Source organism: Balaenoptera borealis (assembly GCF_965194805.1).
Source record: "Balaenoptera borealis genome assembly, chromosome: 19".
Taxonomy (NCBI): domain Eukaryota; kingdom Metazoa; phylum Chordata; class Mammalia; order Artiodactyla; family Balaenopteridae; genus Balaenoptera; species Balaenoptera borealis.
Genome location: NC_138878.1, coordinates 52,769,647 through 52,791,019, shown reverse-complemented (window position 1 = coordinate 52,791,019; position 21,373 = coordinate 52,769,647). Strand labels below are relative to the sequence as shown.

The 21,373-nt window shown below is 40.9% G+C and overlaps 1 protein-coding gene and 1 pseudogene across 4 annotated transcripts in view; one reads left to right on the top strand and one right to left on the bottom strand.

Moving 5' to 3' along the window:
- Positions 1-21,373, top strand: part of ATP4A (ATPase H+/K+ transporting subunit alpha) — a gene marked incomplete at its 5' end in the record, with an annotated part of 100,561 nt that overhangs the window by 4,599 nt on the left and 74,589 nt on the right. The window lies entirely within an intron of this gene.
- On the bottom strand, positions 15,192-16,141 carry LOC309617387 (claudin domain-containing protein 1 pseudogene; annotated as a pseudogene). Its single transcript has one exon. The product of its transcript is annotated as a claudin domain-containing protein 1 pseudogene (transcript).

The window sequence follows — 21,373 nt, the reverse complement described above, 5'->3', positions numbered from 1 at the left end:
GGCTTTACCAATTTACATTCGCATCAACAATGCATGAGAGTTCTCTTTTTTCTACATCCTCTCCAGCATATGTTTTTTGTCTTTTTGATAACAGCCATTCTGACAGGTGTGAGGTGATATCTTATTTCAGTTTTGATTTGCATTTCCCTGATGTTGAGCATATTTTCATGTGCCTGTTAGCCATCTGTATGTCTTCTTTGGAAAAATTTCTATTCAGATCTTTGACCCACTTTTTATAAATTTATTTATTTATTTTTATTTATTTATTTATTTTTGGGTACGTTGGGTCTTAGTTGCTGCGCGCGGCCTTTCTCTAGTAATGGCAAGCGGGGGCTACTCTTTGTTGCGGTGCATGGGCTTCTCATTGCAGTGGCTTCTCTTGTTGTGGAGCACAAGCTCTAGGTGCACGGGCTTCAGTAGTTGTGGCACGTGGGCTCAGTAGTTGTGGCTCGCGGGCTCTAGAGCAGAGGCTCAGTAGTTGTGGCACGTGGACTTCGTTGCCTTGCGGCATGTGGGATCTTCCCAGACCAGGGCTTGAACCCATGTCCCCTGCACTGGCAGGCAGATTCTTAACCACTATGCCACCAGGGGAGTCCCTGACCCACTTTTTAAATTGGGTTGTTTGTTATTTTGATATTGAATTGTATGAGTTATTTGTATATTTTGTATATCAACCCCATGTTGGATATATTGTTTTGCAAATATCTTCTTTCATTCAGTAGTTTGCCTTTTTGTGCTTTTGGTGGAATCCTTTGTTGTGCAAAGCTTTTTAGTTTGATGTAGTCCCACTTGTTTATTTTTGCTTTTGTTTCCCTTGCCTGAGGAGACACCAAAAAAAATATTGCTGACTGATGTCAAGAGTGTACTGTCTATGTTTTCTTCTAGGTGTTTTATGATTTCAGGTCTTACATTTAAGTCTTTAATCCATTTTGAGTTTATTTTTATATATGGTATAAGAAAGTGGTCATTTTCATTCCTTTGCATGTAGCTGTACAATTTTTCCAACACCATTTATCGAAGAGACTGTGTTTTCCCCATTGTATTTTCTTGCCTCCTTTGTTGTAGATTAATTGACCATATGAGGGTGGGTTTATTTCTGTGCTCTCTATTTTGTTCCATTGATATGTGTCTGTTTTTCTACCAGCACCATAGCTGTTTTGATTAATAGCTTTGTAGTATAGTTTCAAGTCTAGGAGCATGATGCCTTCAGCTTTGTTCTTCTTTATCAAGACTGGCTATTTGGGGTCTTTGGTGGTTTTATACAAATTTTAGGATTATTTTTTCTAGTTATGTGAAAAATGCCATTGGCATTTGATAGAGATTGCATTGAACATGTAGATTGCTTTGGGTAGTAAGGACATTTTAATGATGTTGATTCTTCCAATCCATGAGCATGGTATATCTTTCCTTTTATTTGTGTCATCTTCAGTTTTTTTCCTCAGTGTCTTACAGTTTTTAGAGTACAGTTTTTTTTTTACCTCCTTGGTTAAATTTATTCCTAGGTATTTTATACTTTTTGATACCTTTGTAAATAGGATTTTTTTCTTCATTTCTCTTTTTGATAGTTCATTATTAGTATACAGAAATGCAACAGATTTCTGGATCATATGGTAGTTTTATTTTTAGTTTTTTAAGGAACCTCCATGCTGTTCTCCATAGTGGCTGCACTAATTTACATTTCCACCAACAGTGTGTGAGGGTTCCCTTTTCTCCATATCCTCTCCAGCATTTGTTATTTGTAGACTTTCTGATGATAGCCTTTCATACAGATGTGAGGTGATCCCTCACTATGGTTTTGATTTGCATTTCTCTAATAATTAGTGATGCTGAGCATCTTTTCATGTGCCTGTTAGCCATCTGTATGTCTTCTTTGGAAAAATGTCTATTTAGGTCTTCTACCTACTCTTTGGTTGGATTGTTTGGGTTTTGTGCCTTTTTGTTTGTTTGTTTTTTGATATTGAGTTGTATGAGCTGTTTGTATATTTTGGATATTAACACCTTGTCAGTTCATCATTTCCAAATATTTCCTCCCATTCCATAGCTTGTATTTTTGTTTTCTTGATGGTTTCCTTTGCTGTGCAAAAGTTTTTAGGTTTAATTAGGTTCATTTGTTTATTTTTGCTTTTATTTCTTTTGCATTAGGAGACTGATCCAAGAAAATATTGTTATGATTTATGTCAAAGAGTGTTCCACCTATGTTCTCTTCTAGGAGTTTTATGGTTTCAGGTCTTACATTTAGTTCTTTAAACCATTTTGAGTTTATTTTTGTATATGTTATGAGGGAATGTTCTAATCTCATTGTTTTACATGTGGCTATCCAGCTTTCCCAGGACTGCTAGTTGAAGAGACTGTCTTTTTTCCATTGTATATTGTATTAATTGACCATAGGTGTGTGGGTTTATTTCTGGGCTCTCTATTCTGTTCCATTGATCTATGTGTCTATTTTTTTTAATGCCAATACTTTGCTGTTTTGATTACTGTAGCTTTGTAATATAGTCTGAAGTCTGGGAGGGTTACACTGCCAGCTCTGTTCTTTTTTCTTGGGATTGCTTTGGCAACTTGGGGTCTTTTGTGGTTGCATGTAAAGTTTAAGATTATTTGTTTTATTTCTGTGAAAAACATCATAGGTTTTTTGATACAGATTGCATTAAATCTGTAGATTGCTTTGGGTAGTATGGCTATTTTAATATTAATTCTTCCAATCCAAGAGCATGGAATATCTTTCTATTTCTTTGAATCATCTTCAGTTTCATCAGTGTTTTATAGTTTTCAGAGTATGGGTCTTTCACCTCCTTGGTTAAGTTTATTCTTAGGTATTTTATTCTATTTTTTGAGGTGATTTTAACTGGGATTTTTTTTTTTTTTTACTTTGAGTCTCTCTTTGTCTTTAACTTTTGCCATTTTAATTATAATATGTCTTGATGTGGATCTCTTTGGGTTCATCTTGTTTGGGACTATGATTCCTGGACTTGGATGTCTGTTTCCTTCTGCAGGTTAAGATCAATTTTGGCTCTTATTTCTTAAAATTAGTTTTCCATCCCTTTCTCTCTCTCTCATCCTTCTGGGACCCCCATAATGTGAATGTTAATAAGTTTGATATTGTCCCAGAGGTCTCGTAAAACCTCCTCATTAAAAAAATTTTTTTTTCTTTTTGCTGATATGATTGGGTGATTTCCACTATTTTGTCTTCCAGATCACTTATCTGTTCTGTATCATCTGATCTGCTACTGATTCCCTCTAGTGTATTTTTTATTTCAATTATTGTATCTTTCAGCTCTGATTGGTTCTTTCTTACATTTTCTAACTCTTTGTTGAAGTTCACACTGAGTTCATCCATTCTTCTCCTGAGTTCAGTAAGCATTGTTATGACCATTGCTTTTAAGTCTTTATTGGATAAATTAGTTATCTCCATTTAATTAGGGTTTTTTCCCCTGGGGTTTTATCTTGTTCTTTTTTGGAGAACATATCCCTCTGTCTCCTCATTTTGTTTGACTTTCTATGTTTGTTTCTATGAATTAGATGAACCAGCTACCTCTCTCAGTCTGGAAGGAACAGCCTTGTGAAGGAGCATCCCCCATGTTGACTGCCTGTGCCAGGTGGCTTTGGCAGGCTTGCTGGAGGAGAAGTGGGCATGGGCTGGGGTTAGTCTCAGGGCACTCTGTGCTGGCGTCCTTGGCAGTTAGCTGGAGGCTAGCGTGGGCCAGAGGAAACACTGGAGCATGTTGTGCCAGGGCCTCCTTGGTGGACAGCTGCAGCTGGAGCACGTGTGGGCTGGGCAGTCTTGGGGTGTGCCATGCTGTAGGAGCCTTGGCAGGACAGCTGGAGCTGGAGCAGGCACAGGCTGGGGGATCAAACAGTGGCACTTGCTGGCACCTTCAATCCTGGAGAGAGTTCCAGCAGCTCCCCACCCATTTGGCAGGTACTCTAAGGTTAGTAGTTGGATTTCTTCCTGCATAGTCCAAGTGCCCTTTAAACTGCTGTTGTTTTTTTTTTTTTTTCCCTGTGTCCCAGGATGGGTGAGTCTGCACTCAGGCCCTTCAGTCATATCCCTCTCTACTGCAGGTTACCATGTCAGGGGTGGGGTTCCTATGGGTTCCCAGAGAACCCATGGGGTTCTCTGTCTTTCCTATACATTTCTATGTGGTCCCTCTATGTGCAGAAGCTATTCAATCAGCCCTCAGATCTTCTTTAGGAGGAATTTCTCAATATGTAGGTGTAGATTCGGTGTGTCCAAGGGAGGAGGTGGGTTCAGAGTCTTCCTATGCTGCCATCTTGGACCCCTCCCCTTCGTCCTTAGGTTTTAACTTAGATGTGCCCTCCCAGGCTAGAATTCTCTAAGCTCAGCCTCCTGGCTGGTTGGATAACCTCCTCCGGACTGTCACATGTAAGCCTCTTTTTGATGACAAATATCTGAAAACTCAAAGTAGTAGTGCCCCCAAACAAGAAATATTGTGGTTCACATGATTTTAAAGTGTGTATTGGTTCATACTGATTTAGGTGAGGTGTGATCCAGTAGCTCAGACACTGGAAGGCAGTTATTATAAGCAAAGGCTCTGCAGTGTGACTGACTGGGTTTGAATCCTGACTCCGCCACCTACAGACTGGGTGAACTTGGGCAAGTCTCTCAATCTTCCTGGCCTCAGTTTCCTCATTTATGAATTGGGTACAATAATAATACCTACTTTTCTGTGTTGTCATGGGGTTTAAATAAGATAATATGCATAACCTCCTTGAACCGTGATTGACACAGTTGACTGCTCAGTGGATATGATGATGATGATGATCCTGATGAGGAGGACCCAGTTTCCTGCTCCACTTCCTAGTACTTGCTTCTTCCTTGGCTCCTCCTTCATCCTGGCAGCCCCAGGCTCTTTCATGTGGTTGTAGAATGGTTTCCCCTGCCCTTGTGAGGTGAGAGAGAAAGATGTGGTTTTAGAGACTAACATGGAAGAGATAGGCTGCTTCCATAAGCTCTGTAAACCATTTATTTAAGTCTTATTGGCTCACATGCCCACTGCTGAACCAATCTCTGAGCCAGAATATGATTCCTCAAACTTATAATGGCTGCTACACTATACCTCCCAGGCTTGTTTCTCACCTCCTTCTCCAGCTCAGACAAGGGCAGCTCTGTCCTTCCAGCTCCTGAGGCCAAAAATCCCTCTTTTCCTCTTACGCTCATATTATGCTTCAGTAATTCCTGTTACTGTACCTTTAAAATTCATCAAGACTTTTCCTTTTCCACTTCCCCTACTCTGGCCTGATATTCCATCACCTTCCATCTGGACTTCCACAGTAGTCTCCCTGCTGTAACTTTTCTCCTACAGTCTGCTCCCCTCCGGAGTCATAGAGAGCCAGTAACACCTGAGTCAGCTCATGTCACTCATCTGTTCAAAGTCTGTTCATGTCACTCGGAGTAAAGTAAGCTCTCTTCTGTCTTACTTTCCATTATCTCCCTGATTTCATCTCCAACCAGTCCCTGCCTTGCTCACTGCACTTTGGCTACAGTGTCCTCCTTACTATATCTCAGAAATATCAGACATGCTCCTCCCTCCAGGCCTTTGAACTAGCAGTTCCGTCTGCCTGGGACACTCTTCACCTAGATATCTGTGCCTAGTTTCCTCACTTAAGTCCTACAAGACTTAGATCAAAAGTCAGCATTACCTGCCTCCCTATTTAAAACTACAGCCCCTCACTCATCTTCAGTACTTCCAGTCATCCTTACTCTGCTTTACTTCTTCCCACAGGACTCTCAATATTTTACTACTTACTATGTTTATTACCTTTCACACCCCACCAACATGTGAGATCCATGAGGTTGGATTTTTTGGTTTGTTTTGTTCAGTAATATGTCCCCTGTGCCTGGCACAACAATAGATGCACAATAAAAACTTGCTGAATGAAAGAATAAATGAAAGAACAACTCACAGGCCTGTCTGGTGGTGAGTTGGCCTTTCCCACTGGACTGTGGATTTCCTGAGGGCAGGGATGGGGTCTGTCTTGGTCACTGCTGTGTGTCCAGCATCACCCAACACAGAGCCAGGCATGGAGGGGGTTGGGAGGTCCTACAGGTGGGCAGCTGTATGTCTGTAAAATATTCCTGTGAGCAGATCTGTGAGAACCAGTGTTGAGTTTCCTCTTCAGGAGAGGTAGAAATGGGGGACATCTTTGAGACCTTCATAAGCACCTATGAGGATTCTTACCAGGAGAAAGAGAGAACCCCACCTATTTTGGAGAGTGGGAGATGTGTGACATTACTTACTGTCACATTGGCCTCCTTTTTGTTCCTTGAATTGCCAAGCTCATTCCAGCTTATGGACCTTTCCACTTGCTATTCCCACTCTGTGGGAACTCTGTTCTCACAGTTCTTGGAACAGCTCTCACACTTTGGCTTCAGCTCAAGGAAGATCTTAGAAAGATGTCCATTGGCTGCCCAGTCCAGGACTACATTTCCCAGAGGCCCCTGTGTTCATTTGAGGCCATGAGATTAGTTCTGTCCAGTGGACTGAGAGCAAACGTGATAGTTGGTAGTTTAGGGCCAAAACTTGATTTAAAAAAATTTTTTTTTTTTACCCTGCTTTATTGAGGTACAATTGACAAAAAATTGTAATGTATTTTAAAGTGTACAACATGGTGATTTGATATATGTATCATTGTGAAGTTATTACCACAATCAAGTTAAATAACATCACCTCACCTTTGTTTTTGTCTTTGTTTTTGGTGAGAATGCTTAAGATCTACTCTCTTAGCAAATTTTAAGTGTACTATACAGTATCGTTAATCATAGTCACCATGTTATACACTAGATCCTCAGACCTTATTCATCTTATAACTGAAAGTTTTTACCCTTTTACCAGCCTGTCCCTATTTCCCCCACCCCCAGTCCCTGGCAACCACCATTCTACTTTCTGTTCTTATGAGTTTGGCTGTTTTAGATTCCACATATAAGTGATATCATACAGTATTTGTTTTTCTCAGCCTTATTTCACTTAGTATAATGCCATCAAGTTTCATTCATATTGTTGCAAATGGCAGGATTTCATATTTCTCATGGCTTAATATTCCTTTGTACATAGATACCAAATCCTCTGTATCCCTTAGTCTGTTGATGGACACTTAGGACGTTTCCATATCTTGGCTGTTATGAATAATGCTGCATTGAATGTGGGAGTCCAGATATCTCTTTTAGACAGTAGTTTTATTTCCTTTGGATATACACCCAGAAGTGAGATTGCTGATTCCTATGGTAGTTCTATTTTTATTTAAATTTTTGAGGAGCTTCCATCCTGTTTTCCATAGTGGCTCTACAAATTTACATTCCACCAACAGTGCACAAGCGTTCACTTTCTTTTTTTATTTTTTGGGCTGCATTGGGTCTTAGTTGTGGCTCAGGTCATAGTTGCGGCACGCGGGGCCTTCGTTGAGGTGCGCAGGCTTCTCTCTAGTTGTGGTGCACGGGCTCCAGGGCGCATGGGCTCTATAGTTGTGGCACGTGGGGTCTAGGGCACGTAGGCTCTGTAGTTTGTGGCACACGGGCTCCCTCACTGAGGCACGCAAGCTCAGTAGTTGAGGGCTTAGTTGCCCTGAGGCATGTGGGATATTAGTTCCCCAGCCAGGGATCGAACCTGCGTCCCTTGCACTGGAAGGCAGATTCTTTACCACTGGACCACCAGAGAAGTCCCAAGGGTTCACTTTCAAGTCAAGGCTTTTAAGAAACATGTGAGGGTTTTCCATTCTCATCTTCTGCCTGGACTCAAAGAATTCTGAGTCCTTAAGAGATGGTGGAATCACCACGTGGAAGGAGCCTGGATCCCTTGCCCACATTGGCAGGTTCTGTGAGTGAGAAATAAACTTCTATTTTGTGAACTACTAAATGGTAGGGTTTATTTGTTACAGCCGCTAGCATGACCCTAAACAATATACCTTCTAGACTTTTGCTCTCTAGCCCAGTGCATCTCAAACTATTTGTGGTTGTGTAGTAGGACCTGTTTTTTGGTATCTCCCAATCTGTCATGGACTGATCCTTTTGGTCTATACCCTGTTCAACAGGATAAGTCTGTTTCAAATACTTGAATGTCATAACAATGTCAAATTGCTATAAGTTTTAAAGCACCTACTGGCAATTTCTGCCCTTATCTTGTTGCAGACTATTATTAGTGGTAGACCAGTACTGGCCCTGCTGTAGCTTATTACCCTGTTTTATTTTTCTTCATAACATTCACCATTCCCTGTAATTATTTATTTAGAGGTCTATTTGTTTATGGTTTTCTTCCCCACTAGAGTGTGGGGAAGCTTACTAGATGTAAGCTCTATGAGAAAGGGATCTTATTTATGTTGCTCTGTTGCGATTCTAGTTCCTAGTACACTGCCTGGTACATCATAAGTGCTCAGAAAGTATTTGTTGAATGATGAATAAATCTCGAACTTGGTGGGTAGAGGGGAGAGGAGGCAAGCCATACCTATTACAGAAGCTCTCTACAATCAAAATTCCAAATTCCAACTAGTTCACTGACGGTTGCTGACTCCCTAGTTTTCTGGTAGACCATAATACCCCAGATTGGGTCTGGCCTCTTACAACCTACCTCCCTAGGTTTCCCCCATTAGAGATCGGACCACTCTATTCTGTCATCGCCTGGTGATATGTCTGTCTTTCACCCTGGTTTATAAGTTCGCAGGGGGTAGGAGTGGTACTTAAGTGGTGACTGCTATGTCCCCTGAGTCAGGCAGCACATTCAAGGCCCTGGTCAACATAAATAGATTTATGGCATGAATACGTGAATGTAGGCAGAGGGGAGACTGCCCTGGGGAATCATTGCCCTACCCTGTCTCCCATGGTCCACATCTTGACAGGGTCCCAGGGTTGGTCTTGAGCTCTGGTCCATGGCTTTCCTGAGCTACCACTTCCTTCCCCCATCAACCACCTCAAGGTGCTGGCTCGGGCTGGCAACACTTGGCACACCAGACATTGAGGGACAGGTGTCTTATTTGGCCCAAATGGATACTTAGAACCAAGGTAAGTAACAGTTTTGGATATATTTGCTGTTTTTCATGAGCTGGAGAGGAGGTTACCGAGAAAGTAAGTCCGTCATGCAGAAAAGCAACAAGATGAGTATGATGATACTTCCCATAACAATCCCCAGGACTGCAATGTAGAAGACTTGGTGGGAGGTCTCGGCTGCCATGGCTCGGTCATTCCATTTGTTGCTGTGCCTTGTCTGATTTGAGGGGAGAGGCAGAACAGGAATAGATGGGCTTAAAAAGGTTATTGTACAGAGTGGGGTGGTGGTGAGCCATAGGACTGTACGAACACAGGGTGGAGACCTAAACCCATAGGCGGGAAACAAGGAAGAATTTGAGTCAGCATTAGGGGCAGGATGGAGAGTGAGGGTAGGTAAGGATTGGCATGACTCAGACTCCTACCTGGATAGAGAAGATCAGTGCTACAATGCCTATGGGAAAACACAGGATGAAGGCCAAAATGGACAGGCACATATGGTCTTTGGGGGGCTTGGCACGTGAAATTTCAAACTCCTGGGAGTAGGAAGTGGGTTATGGCTCAGTATGGCTTCTGGATTCTAACATCCCCTCTGACCTCTTCCCTTTCACCTTCCTTGGCTCCTGTAAAATCTTCACTGACACCTTTAAAACGCTCACAGACTCCCACCACATTCCCTCTAACCTCTCCCTGTTCCCTTTAATACCTCTCTGTCCTCTAGAACTCCTGGCCCCCACTCTGCCCCTATGCCCTATAATCCCTCTCAGTTCTTTGCAACCCTTTCCCCGTCTCCTGTAAACTCCTCCCCGTCTTCTATAACTGCCTTTCAGATCCCTAAGCACGTCTCACTTGGCCCCTTCCACTGTTCCCACAGAATCGTTTACTGACTCTGATGACTCTCACTTGGCCTCCCTGAAAACTCAGCTGATTCACTATAGCACTTTGTTCCTATAAAACCCTCATCATCCCCCGAGCAACCTTCTCTTTGTCCCTATTAACCACCCTACTAAGAAGTCCCTCACTCAACACTTTAACACTCTAACTTTTCATGTGTAAAACCTTCATTGTGCCTGTGTAAAATTCTCAACTTATAAAAATTTCTAATGACCTTAGTGGCTCTCTTCTTGTCCCATTTATAATATTCCTCACTTTGTCCCTATGAATCTTTCATGGTTCTGCTATGACCCTTATTGTTCACCCATAAACTCCTCCCCACCCCCATAATCTCTCACTTGTCTCCTCTAAGACCTTCTTTGAACAACTATGAACTCCAAGTCCTCTCCTTGTCCACTGATAGCCTCTTCTCTGTCCCCTAATAAAGACCCGCCCTGTTCCTCCTAACACCTTCTCTCTACCCCTGAAATCAGCTTCATGACCCTGCGAACTCCCTGTACACTTATGACAGCAACCTTCCTGTTCTCCTAGACCCGTGCTCCCTTTAAATACTTAACACCCTGTCATCCCCTTATGAAACACTCTTTGTCCCCTCATTCCCCTCAACCCATGCTAGCTCTCTTCCTCCCACCCTGTCCCCCCGTAAATTCCCTCGCTGCCCCCTCAAACACCCCCATTAGGGCATCTGGATCTGGCTACATGGAGCCTCTCCCTCGCTCCAACCCGCCAGGGATTGCCATGGTGACCACGCAGGCCCCGCCTCTTATCCTGTATCTTCTCCTATTGGCTGATTGGAAGTTGCATGTTGGGGTGGGGAAGCCAATACGAACTGATTGGTCTAATGCAGTGAGGGTCTTTCCTAATCTCTCAGGTGATTGATCAATTCTGGGAGTTATTTTTACTGCAGTTTAGTTTTGAGGGTTATTTATGTGTACCCGATACAAGCCCTTAGTCAGATATGTGATCTGCAATTACTATGTTTGGGTCTTTAATTTATCTTTTTATTTTCTGTCATTGGCAGAGCAAAAGTTTTTAATATTGGTAGAGTATAATTTTTTTTTTCTTTTAGGGACGTGCTTTTGGTATTATGTTTAAGAACTCTTTGCCTAACCCGGTGTCAGAAATATTTTCTCCTGTTTTCTTCTGAATGTTTAATAGATTTACATTATATATTTGATTGTTAATCTGAGACATGTCTTATTTTCTAATATAAGCATCTGAGGTGGTATGTTTCCTTCTAAGCAGTGCTTTAGCTGCATCCATATATTTTGATATGTTCTATACTTCATTTTTGATCAGTTAAAAACATTTTCTAATTTCCCTTGTTTCATGAATTATCTTGACTTGCATGATTTATTTCCCAAATGTTTGGAGATTTTCCTGTTATCTTTTTGTTATTTATTTCTAAATTACTTTTATTATGGTCAGCACATTAGTTTTCTATTCCTGTGTGACAAATAAACATACACTTAGTGGCTTAAAACAACAGCCATATATTGGTTCACAGTTCCGAGGGTGAGAAATCCAGGAACGGTGTGCCCGAGTTCCCTGCTCAGGTTCTCACAAGGCTGAAATCAGTGTGTTTGCTGAAATGTGTTCTCATCTGGAGCTCTGGATACTCTTACAAGCTCATGTGGCAGAATTCAATTCCATGTGGTTTGGGGACTGAGACCATTCTCTTTTCCTTGCTGGCTAGCTGCCAGGATCTATTCTCAGTTTCTAGAGTACACCTGCATTCCTTGCCCTGTGGTCCTGTGCATCTTCAAAGCCGTGGACAGAGAATCTCCCTCAAAATCACTCTCATACTTTGTGTCTGACTTCTTCTGTCTCTGACCTCTAGACCTATGTTTACTTTTTAAAAATATTTATTTATTTATTTTTGGCTGCACCGGGTCTTAGTTGCAGTACACAGGATCTTTTTTGCAGCATGTGGGATCTTTTAGTTACGGCATGTGAAGTCTTAGTTGTGGCATGCATGTGGGATCTAGTTCCCCAACCAGGGATCAAACCCGGGCCCCTGCATTGGGAGCGCAGAGCCTTACCCACTGGACCACCAGGGAAGTCCCTAGACCCACGTTTAAATGCCTCATCATGTGTTTAGGTTAAGCCCACCCAGATAATCTTCCTTTCTTAAGGTCAACTGTACCATATAATCACAGGAGTGATATCCCATCATATTCATAATCTCAGAGATTATATAGGATTGTACACCAGGGGCAGGATTTTTTTGTGGTTGGGTGGTGGGCACATTAGAGTTCTGCCTACCAGAGTCAGATAATATGATTTTGTATGATTTGCTTTATATGATTTAAATTCTTTGAATTTGTTAAAGTTAGTTTTATGATCAAGGATATGGTCTGTCTTTCTAAAAATTTAAAATAGATTTTAAAACAATTTTAAAGGTTACTTTCCATTTACAGTTATTACAAAATATTGGGTATATTCCCTGTGTTGTACAATACATCCTTGAGCCCATCTTACACCCAATAGTTTGTACCTGCCCTCATGACCTAAGCACTTCCCAGAGGCTCTACATCTAAGTACCATTACATCGGGGATTATGCTTCAAACATGTGAATTTTGGAAAGACACAAACATTCAATCCATAGCAAACTGTCTCAAATTAATGATGTCAGCTTCCACCTTGAGTATCTGGAAAAAGAAGAGCAAAGTACAATAAAACTGAGAAGAGTCTTTTCAACAAATGGTGCTGGGAAAACTGGATATCCACATGCAGAAGAATAAAGTTGGATTCTTACCTTACACCATACACCAAAATTAACTCAAACTGGATCAAAGGCCTAAAAATGAGATCTAAAACCATAAAATTCATAGAGGGAAGCATTGGGAACAGCTTCATGGCATTGGATTTGGCAATGATTTTTTGGATGTGACAACAAAAGCATAGGCAACAAAAGTAAAAATACATAAAATGGACTACATCAAAATTAAAAACTTCTATGCATTTAATTTTGACTACATCAAAATTAAAAACTTCTGTGAAAAGGCAACCTATGATGGAATGGGAGAAAATGGTTGCCAATCATATATCTGATAAGGGGCTAATATCCAGAATATATAAAAACTCTACTACTCATAAAAACAAAATAATCTGATTAAAAAATGGGCAAAGGACTAGATATTTCTTTCAAGAAGATATGCAAAAGGCCAATAAACATATGAAAATGTGCTCAACATCATCATATCATTCCCTAATGCAAAATCAAAACCACAATGAAATATCACCTCACACCCATCAGGATGACTACTATCTAAAGCCCCCAGAAAATAACAAGTGAAGACAAGGTAGTGCAGAAATTGGAACCCCTGCGCACTGTTGGTAGGGAATGCAAAATGGCGCAGTTGCTCTGGAAAACAAGTATGGCAGTTCCTCAAAAATAAAAAATTGAAAATTGAATTACCATATGATCCAACAATTTCACTTCTGGTTATATATCCAAAAGAATTGAAAACACCCATGGTTTTTTTTTTTTGACTCTCTTCTCATTTTTTATTTTTTAAAAAAGACAGATTTAGGATTTTGTAAGAAATTACTAAGTTAGATTTTTAAAAAAAATCTGCCAAGTACTACAGTAATGGAATAAATAAATAAGATTTTAAAAATTAATTAATTTTATTTTATTTATTTTTGGCTGCATTGGGTCTTTGTTGTTGCACGCAGGCTTTTCTCTAGTTGCGGTGAGTGGGGGTTACTCTTAGTTGTGGTGCGCGGGCTTATTGCTGTGGCTTCTCTTGTTGCGTAGCACGGGCTCTAGGCACATGGGCGTCAGTAGTTGTGGCACGCAGGCTCAGTAGTTGTGGCTTGCGGGCTCTAGAGTGCAGGCTTAGTAGTTGTGGCGCAGGGGCTTAGTTTCTCCGCGGCATGTGGGATCTTCCCGGACCAGGGCTCGAACCCGTGTCTCCTGCATTGGTAGGCGGATTCTTAACCACTGCGCCACCAGGGCAGCCCTAGATAAGATTTTTTTTTTTTTTTCTAAATAAGATTTTTTAAAGTTCAATGTTTATAGACATATTTATAAAAAGATGACTGAATTAGAAGACATTAAATAATGTTGATACACACCAGGAAGTGGCTAGGCAAGGAAAGGCACATCATTTCACTACAAGACTTAAAGACCATAGTTGGAAGTTAATGACCAGCCAAAGCTTTAGGTCTTGTGGTAGTTTTCCTAACTCCAGAGGGTCATTATGGTGGATACTTCTCTATGGTACTTAGCTGAAATAAACAGATGGCAGTTGGAGAATTTTACTCTGTGACCCCAATGTAGTGTTAAAAAGAAAGCACTCTTTTAATAAACCTGGTGTATGAGGAGGGAAGGAACAAAAATCCCAAATGGTTTGGTGATACTGAAAATCCTACTGACACATTAAGGAGAGTTAAAAAAAAATAAGTAAAATAAGGTTCATCCTCTTGTCTGGCTGAACTGGAATTCTTGCAGCTACAAAGTTAAAATTCCACATAAACACTTCCTTTCTTGTAAACAGACACAGTATAGATAAACAACTGTGATATGTCACCTCAGATGAAGCTATATGCCAATATTTAGGGGAAAAGAGCTTAGATGATTTCCTTTTTTAAAAAAATTTATTTATTTAGGTTGTGCTGAGTCTTACTTGTGGTATGTGGGATCTTTAATTGTGGCATGTGGACTTCTTAGTTGTGGTATGCAGACTCTTACTAGTTGTGGCATGCATTCAGGATCTAGTTCCCCAACCAGGGATTGAACCTGGTCCCCCTGCATTGGGAGCACAGAGTCTTACCCACTGGACCACCAGGGAAGCCCTGATAATTTCCTTATTTTATTATAAATAGCCTAAGTCCTTGAAAATAGCACTAATACCTCTGGCTGACTGGCTATCTGCAACAGCAAGTGAATATAAGTTTTGACAATGATAAGAGGTTTCCCAAAGAAACTAGAGTTTCCCATTAAACTGATACAGTTACTTTACTGAAAAGTCTAACAGACATCAGCAGAACTTGCTTTGGGTCAACCTCCTACTACCAATTTTCTTTCACAAATTTGTGCCAAGAGTCTACCCGTTTTTTTTCTGTCTGGACTCTGAACCTAGATTAGTTTGTCTGAAAGATAGACTCACTCAGGTTCCATATAAATTTTAGTGGTATTAAGAAAAAACCATCTGCGTGAATAAATAAAATGGATTTTCAGGATAAAATGGTAAATTCACCCAAAAAAGGTTAAAAACAATTGGGGGGGGAGATAAGGGAAAATATTAATATGAAAAAAATCATAAAAATGGCAATTGTAAAGCAGGCAGCTTCCACTCATGCCACATGATATACCTTCATGAAGGTGTACTCTTTCCGGTCGGTATGAGCGGCCCAGATGAAGAGAGCAGAAGCCATGAACTGTAAGGGAGCTGAGACGCAAGCCAGGCAGAAGGACCATCTGAATTCGCCAGACACATCTCAGGCAGCTCTGATTCTGGTGGAGTAGTTCAATTCCAGCAACGTAACAACTCACTGAGCCCAGTGTACACAAACCTGCAAGGAGATGGAGCATGCCTGTGGCAATGGTGGGATACAGGCTTTGGCAGATACAAGCACAAAGTCCAATCAAAGCCCCAAAGCACATCAAACCTAGACTAACAAAAGGTAAAAGGAACTGGCAACGCCAAAGACAGGTCCGAAGCAGATCAATCCCACTATTGTGCTTTCCAGGATCAACAAATTTCTACAGGAACTGCTCATTTAGCGTGAAACTCATGCATTTTGTGACCATATCAAATGACTCTGTCCTTTCTGGTGGGCTATACCAGTATGTGTTTTGGGGTATAGTGATGCACCATCTCCACAATCCCACTGTGCCATTATATCAGAAAATTGCATCATTATGTCTTTTCATCTGCCTCATCACTAGCAAAGTCGTTCCAGATGCTTTTGTTCAAATCGCTGGAATTTTCTTGAACTGAACTTTGATACTCATACCAGAAGTCTGTGCCAATTGAGACTGCCATGTAGACGGTAGATATGAGCACACAAGCAATTACAAATGCTGTAGCAAAATGGTTATCCATACTGGCATTCAGACTGCTCGCCCATCCTCCTGCTCTGCCAGCTTCACCCTCAAGCTCAAACCACAGCACCCTACTCTCCCTGCAACCCCTCTGATGCAGTTCCCAGCAGAGCCCACCTCCTCCATCGAAAACACCTATGTTTTCAAAAGAATTTGCATACCCATGTTCATAACAGCATTATTCACAATACCAAAAGATGATAGTAACCCAAGTGTCTATTAATGGATGAATGGCTAAAAAAAGTGATATATATATATATATATTATTCAGCTTTAAAAGGGTAGGGAATTCTGATAAATGCTACAGCATGGATAGACCCTAAGGACATTATGCTAAGTGAAGTAAGCTAGTTACGAAAAGACAAACACTGTATGATTTACACTTATTTACACTTAAGGAATCTAGAGTAGTCAAATTCATAGAGACCGAAAGTAAAATGGTGGTTGCCAGGGGCTGGTGGCAAGGAGAGAATGGGAGTTGTGTTTAATAGGTATAGAGTTTCACTTTCACAAGATGAAAACTGTTCTGGAGATTGGTTGAACATCAATGTGAAATGTACTTAACACCACTGAACTGTACATTTAAAATTTGTAAGGTGGTAAATTTTGTGTTATGTGTATTTTACCACAATTTTTAAAATGCCATTTACAATAGTGTCAAAAATATTAAATAATTTGAGCTAAATATGACAAAGTTATGCAATATCTGTACATTGAAAACTACAAAACATTGCTGAGAGATTTAAAAGAAGACCTATGTAAATGGGGAGATATACCCTGCTCACTGATAAGAAGACATAAAATATTGCTAAGATGTCAGTTCTCTTCAAATTTATCTATAGAATCAATGCAATTCCAATGAAAATATCCACAGGCCTTTAAAAAATTTTTTTAAAAGAAATTTACAAGATTATTCACAAATTCAGATGTAAATAAAAAAGAACTAGAATAGCCAAAACGACTTTGAAAAAGAGGAACAGAGTGGGAGAACTCCACTTTTTGACTTCAATTCCTGTTATAAGGCACAGAAATCAAGGAAGTGTGGTATTAATCTCAAGATAGAGAAATACATTAATGGAAGGGTGCAACCTATTTTTAGTCCAGAAATAGATCTTAACATATATGAGCATTTGAATTTTTAAAAATGTGCAGAGGCAATTCAGTGGAGAAGGCCTGTGTTTTCAATAAATGTCCCAGGAATAAGTGGATATCTGTATGCAGAAGAATAAACTTAGATGCATACTTTGCATTCAATAAAAATGAACTCAACATGGATCCTCGACCTAAATGTAAACTACAACTATAAAAGAGAGGTTGTAAGAGAAACCATGGGTTAGGCAAGGATTTCTTAGATTCGACAATAAAAACATGATCTGTTAAAAAAAAAAAAAAAGAAAAGAAAATGGCCATCATCAAAGTTAAAACTTCTGGTCTTCAAAAGACACTGTTAAGAGAATTAAAAGACAAGAGACAGGCTGGAAAATCTGGTAAAGGACTTGATTCCAGAATATATCATGAACTCGCAAAACTCAATAATAGAAAAGAAACAATCTAATAAAAATGGGCAAAAGATTTGAACAACCACTTCACCAAATAGATGTATTGATGGTAAATAAGTACTCGGAAAGATACTCAATATTTGTCAGTAGGAAAATGCATATTAAAATCACAGGGAGACACCATTACACACCTAGTAGAATGGCTAAAATAAAAAAGACTAACCATATCATGGGAAAGATATGGGGCAGTTGGAACTCTCTTACATGGCTTATAGGAATGTAAAATAGTATAATCACTTTGGAAAAACACTTTGTCAGTTTCTTAAAAGCTAAACATGCATCTACCATATGATCTAGCCATCCCACTGCGAGGTATTTATCTATAAGGAATGAAAGCATATACCCATACAAAGACTTGTATTTGAATGCTCATAGCAGCTTTATTTGTAATAGGCAAAAATTGGAAAGCATCCAATTGTCCATGAACAGGTTAACGGATAAACAGACTGTGGCATATTCATATAATGGAGTAGTCAGCAATAAAAGGTGAACTGTTGATAATGGAACAGCATTGATGAATCTCAAAATAATTATGCTGACTGAAAGAAACCAGAGAAAAGGAGGGCACATACTCTATGATTCCAGTTACATAAAATTCTAAAAAATGCAGACTAATCTATAGTGACAAAAAACAGATCAGTGGTTACCTGGGGAGAGGTGGGAGGGAGGAATGACAAAGTGGCAGGAGAAATAATTTGGAGGTGACAGATATGTTCATTGTCTTGATTGTGGTAATGGTTTCATGGGTGTATACATATGTCAAAACTCATCACATTGTATTTTAAATATCATGTTGTCAATTATACCTTGTAAAGCTCTGAAAGATTAAGTTAGTAAAAGAGCAACAGTAAACTCTGGAAGTAAAAAGATATTAAAGTTAAGACTAAACTTTTTTCTTTAGGGTTTAAAAAACCTAAATGGCATATGCACACTACTATATGTAAAATAGATCATCAGCAGGGATCTACTGTATAGCACAGGGAACCATACTCAACACTCTGTAATAACCTATGTGGGAAAAGAATCTGAAAAAGAATAGATATATGAACATGTATAACTAAATCACTTTGCTGTATCCCTGAAACTAACACAACATTGTGAATCAACTATACCCCAATACAAAATAAAAAATTTTAAAAATTAAAAAATAAATGCCTGGAAATTACACTTTGTGTTTACAGATCTGAATTTCCATGACCCCAGATTGTAAGTGATCCATCCTGTATTTAATAAAAAACAGAGACTGACTCAATATTCCAGATACAGTTTAAAATATTTTAAAAATTTTTATTACATTTTGGCTGTGCCACGTGGCATGTGGGATCTTAGTTTCCTGACCAGGGATTAAACCTGCGCGCCCTGTAGTGGAAGTGTGAAGCCTTAACCACTGGACTGCCAGGTAAGTCCCAATTCCAGATACATTGTAAGAACAGTGCAGCTGACTTTAAACCTGAGTAACTCTCAAGCGACACAGATAAGAGCAATTCCAGTTGTAATTAGACACATTGAGAAGCGCATGGACATTGTAAATGTGCCAGAGGGGAGAGAACAATTTTGTCCATCTCAGCTTTTTTGTTTGTTTAGTATATAGAGAGAAATCTTCTCTAACATAACATCAAGTCATGGAACGCAGTTCTACACACAGCACCTGAGGCCAGAAAAAATTGGGCCAGTGCAAGGTTTTGTACTCAACATGGTAATCACGTGCACTTCTGTCTTGGCTTTTAATTGATGGATTGAAAGTTGGTCAGATTCATAGCAAAGCACATTCTTCAACTGCCATTTTAATTATTTTTCTTTTACTTTTCATTCCTTATGTTCAGTCTTCCTAACAAAAACTATCACAGGTATATTTGTTCCTCCAGACTAGAATTAAGGTGGCACACATAGTTGGTCCCCAATCCTGAAATTCTCATTTTATCCAGGTACTTGGCCACCTGGAGTAAAGACTGCATTTTCCAGGTTCCCTGGGAGCCAGCCAGAGGAGTCCATGTGATTAAACTCTGGACAATGTGATGGGAGCAGAATAGGTGTGTGAGTGTGTGTGTGTGTGTAGAACTTCCTGGAAGTGTCCTAAAAGGGAGCAAGCATTTCATTTTTTCCCCCTCTTCCTCTATCCCACTCACGGCCTGAGATGAAGATGAGTCTGCTCGTCATGGTCCTGGCCCATGACCACAAACACAATGGAAAACTATCAAGAACAAGGTGATGAAAGTGCAGAGGGTAGAACAGGTATTGAAGCAGAGGGTGGTGGGAGGGCTGACCTGGGCTCAGATCACGTCTCCCTGGCGGTTGGCTCTCTGGGTCTGTGCGTTGGGGGGTGGGTTGGGGAGGAAGAAGCACACAGACAGTGACAGTGGTTGGGCAGGGCTGCCACCTATAGCTGTTCAGGTTTTGCACTCATTGCCCAGGACCTGACCTGGCAGGGGAGTGGGTGGGAGCTGCTTCATTTGCCCAGGGGAATGGGTACCTCTTCTGACTCACACAAGGCCTCCTCAGAAGCTAGTGTTGGCCCTGAGGCTGGGCCACAGTGGGTGGGGTGTGCTGGGCATTTGGAGAGAGGTGAGGCAAGCCAGGATGCCAGGGGGGAAAGATGACTGAGGTGGCAGAGGGGGCTGGGTAATCCTCAGCCAGAGGCTGCCCCTGTATTTTCAACCTCGGTGGGGCCTGTGGCTCCTTGTCTGCCGCTGGCTTCTCTGCCACCATCTCGGCATCCTGCAGTTGGGCTCCGTCTCAGGGTCTGGGGAGGTTCTATGGATCTATGGTAGCTTCATCTGTGGGCTAGGCAAGAGAGGCTAAGGCTCAGGAGGCTGCTTTCCCACTCGGCTGAGGCTGTAGTTTTAGTCCCTTTGGTTCCTCTCTCCATGAATTTCTTTGCCTCATACTATATCTAAATCTTCAATATCCTATCCTCTAGCCTCTCCACTCACAAACTGCCCCTTAGTATCCTGCAGCCGCAGATACATTCCTTCTCTAAACAGACACATACAGATCCATGCAGAAACCACGTCTGCCTCCACTTTCTAAATCCAGAAGCGTGTCCCCAGGCTTAAGAGAGGTGTTATGGGCAGAATCGTTTCCCCTTCAGAATCATATGTTGGAGCTCTAACCCCCAGTACCTCTGATTGTGACTGTATTTGGATATATGTATGGCCTTTAAAGAGATACTTAAGTTAAAATGGAGTTATTAGGGTGGGCCCTAATGCAATATGACTGGTGTCCTTAAAAGAAGAGATTAGGGTACAAACAACACAGACAGAGGGACAACCATGTGAGGACACAGCTAGAAGGTGGCCATCTGCAAGCCATAGAGCCAGGCTTCAGAAGAAACCAAGCCTGCTGGCACCTTGATCTTGGACTTTTAGCTTCCAAAATTGTGAGAAAATGAATATCCATTGTTTGAACCTCTTGGTCTGTGGCATTTTGTCCTGGCAGCCCTAGCAAACTAATACAAGAGGTGTACCTATCCCTGGACAATTTCTGGACACCTTCTAGCTGCTACAAGAACTTCAGGGTAAAATTAGGCAGAAATATCCAGGCACCTAACAGGAAAACAAGACAACTCCGAAGACAGTGACAAAAACCCCTCCAAACGTCTTAGCCAGAGAAGCCTACAAGATGCATCTTACATATTAAAGTTGGGGAATTCCTTAATGATTTCATATATGAAGCTCTTCTTCAGCTCCTAGAAAGTCCCAGCTGACTCACTAACAGCCTCACAGAGAGCCATCGTACTCCCCATTGACCTTCGATGACACCTGGAGCTGTTTCCCTGTCACCCACAACAACCTCCTGTAAGGCTCTCCCTTTGCTGTAGTACGCCCACCAAGACCACACAGCCTGCCTTGATCCCTTCTCACACTCTTCACACT